We start from the raw sequence: 6,956 nt of genomic DNA, 5'->3' as shown, positions 1-6,956 counted from the left end.
GAATTTCATATTTGCACCAAGTTTAGTTACATATCGCATGCATGAATAACGAAAACAATTTTCATTGCCGCGTCCCCTCTCAATCTCGCCACGTGTCTGTTAGTAGCACGCCTGCGGCTGCTTCTTTCAAAACAAGCTTCGCGATCATTTACTACCTCATGAAACATGACACATGCATGATGCAATGAAAAAGCATATGGCGTTTAGCGCACTTAGGGTACGCTTTTCTAAGTACACCAACGCGACCGCGCAAGATTGACACAACTTACCAGACTTCTTTCTACTCAAATGAAATAATTACGTCGCCATATCAAGAAACAGTTTCAAGTAAATATTAAATGTCATAAAACGCGCCATTAAAACATGGTGTGCTATTAAGAAAAAAACGCATTCCTTGGGGGCGAGTGAACCTGTCGGCACCCCGTGCACTCCGGCTCAAGGTGATAAGTACGTGTGCAGCTGCATATGTCTTTTTTTCCTTGAGCAATTATCAGCCTACTATCCTGAAGTTCAGGTGAATGAACGCAGTAACTTGCATGCTATTAAGTGCGTTAAGTGGCAGTGCCTATCGACTCCCAGACTTCGCGCTTTACTACTGTGCCCCAATGCCTGTTAGCCAGTTTCCGAATGCGGCATTTATGCGCGAGAAACCTATCGAGGCTAATTTAATATTTTTATGCCATTACGCGGACCCAGCAGTGACGCAGCTGGTCAATACAAGCTGCTTCTGCAGTGCACAGGCTTGAAGCAGCCGCCGGTACCTGCGGCAGCTGCGGTAGGCACGGGCAAGCGGAACATGTTTTGCCTACCATGCGAAAGTCGCTGCTAACGTCAGCGCCACCGCATCTTCGTGACGTCGCGGGGTGAAGGAGGTCTATAGACAGTCTACAACTGTTGAAAAAGGTCGCCACACGGTTTTCACAAATGACATGACGATCAATATACTTATAATTTAGTTTATTTCCAAGCTATGCAGGCAAGCAATATGCAATACATGCACCATAAGAATGCACCACATAAAAATAAATGTTGAAAGTAATGATCCGACTATAGTTTCCTCAGAAGCAATCTTGCGACCTGTTGTCTGCAGTCAGTCATCCGGACATGTTGACCTGTACAGTGGGAGAAAAAAATAAGAGGAACTGAAAAAAAATTCCCACTCAATCTCTACAAATGCGCTTTACAACACAAGGCATATATATCCTGGCTATCCCATTCAAGAAAGCCAGTCGATGTTTTGGTTTGGTTTTATGTGGGCCAAAAACGCAAGGTGACTCAGGCTATGAGAGGCGCCGTAGTGAAAGGTTGCGGAGTAATTTCGGCCACCTGCGGTTTCTTACCGTGCACTGACATTGCATAGAACAAAGGCCACTAGCATTTTGCCTCTATCGAAACGCGACCGGTTAGACCAGGATCGAACCTGCATCATTCAGGTTGTAGTAGTAGTACGGTCTATTTGGGACAAAAAATATACAAAATTTGTCCTGGGTGAGAAGGCTAACGGCATTGTTGCCTGATGAGGCCATCCCACCCCTGACAGCAGTGGCAACCACTATAGGCCTATTCGAACACATTTGCAGTACAGTACATCGTACAACAAACAATATGTATGCAAGTACACAAAAGAAAACAAATGGACAACCCTGAGGACGGTGTGCATGCTTCTGTATATGGAAAAAAAAGGCTTACAGATTCCCGAATACTATTTACACATACAACACCGAAATATCATCCATGACACAAAAGAAATTCTTTGACTTATTTCATTAGGTACATATGCCTTAGTGTTTTCTTTAGGTAGTGATGGGTAGATCGGTAATAATTTAAAGATGGCTCGATATTGATTCAGTAAATTTGCTATTTGCATACATAATCTCACATCACCATAGTTGGTGTGAGATCGGGGCACCTGTATTTTATCTTCCCTAAGGAGACGTGGAGTGTGTTTCTTTTTGTATTGAACCTCAATATTTGAACGGTGTAACATATACTGGTGCATCATTTTCAGAAATAACTTATATTTGTATAGCTTACTGATCTCTAGTATGTCATAGATCTTAAAGTATGGCAAGCAATGTTCTATTTTTGGAATGTTCGAATACCACATATTGAGCGCTTTTGCAGAGGGTGCAGCTAATCAAGGTTTCTTTCTGTTGTGTCTGACGATACCCGGGAGCAGTTTGTTAAACGTGAATCAGAGAGCATAGTAAGTTTGTTGCTTCACTGGCAACCTGTTTAATATGCCAAAAACACGTGAAAGTTCAATTCAGAGAGCTTCTGTGTGCGAATTCCAGAGAAACGTTTCATGAAAGATAACACCTAGAAAGCAAACCCTCTTAGACTGGTTGATAATGTTATTCCAGAACTTCAATTTGAACTCTCCATCTTTTTTGCTACCTTTAGGCTGGAAAATCAGGTATTCCGTCTTGTTTATCTATAGGTCTAGTTTATTAAAGGTTAACCTAAAGTCTAAATAGTGAAGCCATTCATTTGCTTCCCTGTAAACGAAGCTTTCATTGCAACCTGAAAAAAAAATACATTAGTGTCATCTGCATGTAATAGCATTTCAGAGTAGCCTGGGGTGTTTACAATATCACTCGTATATATCAAGAATAATATGGGGCCTTGAATGGACCCTATGGAACTCTGTATTTAATAGTGCCTCAATCGGATGCGATGCTCTTTATTGTGGTGTATTGCTCCCTGCAAATTAAACAGCTTTCCATCAGGACATGTGCTGTACCTTGTATTCCATAGTACGGTAGCTTTATTAATAATATATCATGATGGACAGAATCAAAGGCTTTCCTGAAATCAAGAAATAAACCCAAAGTAAGCTTTCATTTCTTAATGTTGCCAGGAATTTGCTGCTTAATATAAAGTAAAGCAGTTTCAGTTGCCTTATTCTTTCTGAATCCAAACTGCTCTTTTACTATCAAGTTATGCAGAGTGAGGAAATCGACAATTCTTTTGTTCATAATGTGTTCAGCAACTTTTGAAAAGACTGAAAGCACTGACATTGGTCTATAGTTGTTCAAGTCTTCAAAAGCACCACCTTTATGAATAGCTGGAACACGCGCAAGCTTTATTTGGTTTGGAAATATCCCTACTTGAAGTGTGCAGTTGTATATATGCGTAAGGACTGGAGCTATCAGTGCGGCTACAGCTTTCACGGGGGAAACTTTCACATCATCGTAGGCTGATGCACAGTTGTCCTTCAGCGTCATGATTATGTTGAGGACTTCTTTGGTGCAAGTTGGAGTGAGAAATACAGCTTGAGGACATTGAACATTCATGTATTGTTCACATGATAATGTACCATGAATATCATTTGAGGCACCAATTTCGACAAAGTGCATGTTGAAAAGGTTTGAAATGTTTTCGTCAGTTCAGCCCTGTGTAGGTAATGCACAGCAGTAATGTCGTCTTGTGTAATAGCCTTAACTTGCAGCTTTTCTACAATCTCATTTACTTTGCTTAGCAAGTCCTCATCCTGGGTTTCAGTCAATATATGAAGCTCTAGGGTTAGAAAGCGAGTACGCCACTCCAAATCATCTAGGTCCTGCTTCAGCTGAGTTATATCACTACCTACATTGTTAGATTCCAGCCCTTCAACTCGATTCGTTAGTTGTTTTGTAGTTTTTTCTTGAACAGTCAGGTGGTTCTGAAAGTCGTCAAACTTATAAGAGAAACTGCATTTGCGACTCAAATGCATCAAACTTTTTTGACAAAGGCAAAAGAGCATTAAGCTTCGTTTCAGTCTGCAGTAATCTGAGTATCACGTCGGAATCATGCTGCGGATTTTCTGTGGTGCTTGTGCCTTTGTGGTTGCCTCGACAAGAGTCACATTTCCATGCTTTCTTTTTGGCTTCGCGCTTAGCATTGAACGATTCTTCTGTTATTCCCGCACATGCACCACGATCCAATACATGCTTTCTCTCGCTTTGCCATCTCAGACAATCTTGGGATGTTCCTTACAACATAAGACACAGAAACATTTGGCTAGTCCCCTTTTCGCGCACAAATAACGGTTTTAATAGATTGGAACATCGCTTGCCAGTATTATTAAACACACTTCAAGACACAGACATGGACATAAGAACAGCGTCAAGACCCGCACTCGTTAAATATTTTAGGAATCTAACAGTATGAAGCAATAGATTAAGGATTGGCATTTCCATGTTGTAATTAATGAAACATTTCTGTATAAATACATTTGTCTTTGTTTCAGATATCATTTTTGAAGTATGCACATGTTGTATAAATTTTTGTGTATAGAGTTTTTATATATATATATATGTGTGTGTGTGCATGTGCTGACTCGGTATAATGTTTTCTGGTGTACGCGCGTAAAATATTATTTGATCGTATTTTGTGCTGTAGTGCAAGAACTTCTGCAGAAACTAATCTAATCATTGTGTGTAAATTTTTGTGTGATTTGAAACCGCTGTACGCTGCCATCAAAGGGGGCAAGGGCCTTAGTCAAGCTGCTTAACTAGCAGCTTTTAGTCCTTGCCCTCACATTTTTCTGTAACAGGATAAATGTGGAATAAATGAAATGTGAAATGTGAAATTTGCACTCTGAGCATGTTGCAAAGATGCTATCAGTGAGTGGAAGACGGCAAGCACAACCAACGAGCTATAGTACGCTCAGACCTTTTACAAAAAACCCATCCACTTAGCAGCAGCAATGACATAAAAGGCAAACAAAAATCACATTGAGTGGGGCATAATTATGCACAAACCTGCACAAAGGTTCAGAGACGGTTACATGATGCTCAGAAGGAATCTTCTCTTATAGCCCACAGTGAACCGTTGATGCTGTGCCGGATTTCCGGGTGACACCGACGACCACGCCTTCCCGGTCCGCTGCTCGAGACTACCGTCTGTCTTAAGGGCACGTGCGATGACCAGTGAGATGTATGGCTGCACAGTGGGTAATCTGCACAGAGGCAGAGACGGTTATGTGATGCTCGCAGTTATCATCGCTACTTTGATGTGGTGATGAAAACTTGAGCACCTGAAGAACACGATAACCACTGAGTTATCGCGCTGGATTCATCATTTCAGTAAATATGCATGACAAATTCTAAGTGGCTGTCATAAAACATTGAAACTAATATCCACATTCCGTGCAGCACTCTACCTCTACACTAAATACCTACTGCGAATACTGACCTCTGTATGCATTCCCTTTACATTAATTGGAATAGAATACTTAGAAAACTTGTGCCACTTATCATCATTGACTCGCCACGAGCTGTTGAGAATGCTGCCCCATAAAACGTACATTCAGTGCTCCTTGCAAAAGCATCCTAACTGGAGAATATTCAAGCATTTATTCTTATACCCGCTATTGAACAAGCGCTTCAAAATACCCTGCATGAAGCCTGGTACGTATGCCGATACTCAAACAGGCACAAGCCATGCAAAACCTAGAAGGCAGACTGCGAACCAGTTCACCACGGTTTAGCGCCCACAACTTGAAACACTAAGACGAAACAGCATACTCATACACCAGCGTGCGCTCTTTGGAACAAGCGGGTTACAGCGCTTCCATACCGTGCTCATTATCCAGAAAAACTCAAACAGCACATAGTGGTTGCAGCAGCGCCATTTCAGAACCAGACGTGAGCTTCAGGCAACAAGCTCATTATTGTAAGGATGAAATACCATCTCATATTCAGTTAATGTTTACTTCAAGTGCACCCCGGACAGAGCAGTAAAAAGGAGACACTTGCATGCAGGTACCCTCAACTAACGCTGATAGAAAAATCAACGAAAGCAACGAACACGCTCAAAGTAAGAATTATTTCATTTAAACAATTAACGCGTTCATCAAAAGGCGCAGCCATAAAAAAAAACAGCGTGAGCAGAATTGCATTCGTGGCGCAAATAAGCGCCAAGTTACATTGGCGTTTTTGTAATGTAGCAGTCTGAGATGAGAAACGCATACTCTGCCTCTCGCACAATTGGTACTGAAGAAATTTGTGCCCGCGTAAGCGGGGTTCATGAACGAGCCTCTCGGAACGAAATGTAAGCCATCTCTTGTCGAGGCGACCTTTACTCAGCTTTCGAAATGAATTGCCCGCAGGCCAGCGGAGGCGGCCAACCGCTCGAATAACAGGGATGGACGAATCCATACGTGTGCAACGAAAGGGGAGACGGGATGCAGCTCGTAGGTTCTTCGCGGTGTTTGTACACGCTCGCCATTTGCGCCAGCAACCACTTTTTTTTTTAAACCATCACTCTCTTAGCATTCCTCCACCGCCGCTTCAATACAACTTTGGCAAACGCCTAGAGCTCTGGTCAATAGCGTTACAAAACATCTTTGGTCAAACGTCGCTGCCCACGACGCGCACCGATTGAGCGGCGACAACAAACAAGCAATTAGTGCACACTTCTCAATGAACAGCACTCCGTGGTCCCGACAGGCGATAACACAAAGAATAAAAAATAAATGTTATCCACCTCAGAACTTGATTGTGCGTTTCCGCAGATGCCAAGTAAATCGTGCTCACACGGCTCTAACGCATAGTTTCATTTCGGCCTTCACTCACGGGCTAAGCGATATTTCTGGCTGTGCACCTACCTTTCAACACGGAAAAGCCAGTATAGAGCTCGCGAGGAGGGCTTACCGTCCCGGGTTTCGCACCGTGTGCCTTTCCGCGCGTTAGGAAAGACATAGCGGCACAGACGTAAGCGCATTATTCGAGAACATGGCGGCTGCCGCTGCTCACACAAACGTGCTTACAAACGCCGCTTACAAACGTGGATAGGAAGTTTGTCGCTGCGCACATAATCTGCTCTGCACACACAGCACTGCTCAGAGTGGCTAAGGAGACCAAATGAATAAAAATAATCGTGTAGACTTACCGTAAATGGACGATTAAGCTCAATTTCAATCGAAACGTAATCCACGAGAGAAAACTCCGCCGACGCCGACACACCGGCGC

At 42.7% G+C, this 6,956-nt stretch overlaps 1 long non-coding RNA gene across 1 annotated transcript; it reads right to left on the bottom strand.

The window, feature by feature from the left end:
- Positions 1-1,043: 1,043 nt before the first annotated feature.
- On the bottom strand, positions 1,044-6,956 carry LOC144100655 (uncharacterized). Its single transcript, XR_013307780.1, has 3 exons — positions 6,877-6,956; positions 4,746-4,942; positions 1,044-1,112 (listed from the first exon to the last, which is right to left on the bottom strand). It is a non-coding gene; the product is annotated as an uncharacterized LOC144100655 (long non-coding RNA).

Source organism: Amblyomma americanum, chromosome 8, assembly GCF_052857255.1.
Source record: "Amblyomma americanum isolate KBUSLIRL-KWMA chromosome 8, ASM5285725v1, whole genome shotgun sequence".
Lineage (NCBI taxonomy): Eukaryota > Metazoa > Arthropoda > Arachnida > Ixodida > Ixodidae > Amblyomma > Amblyomma americanum.
Note: the sequence above shows the minus strand (reverse complement) of the source record. Positions and strands in the feature narration are given on the sequence as shown.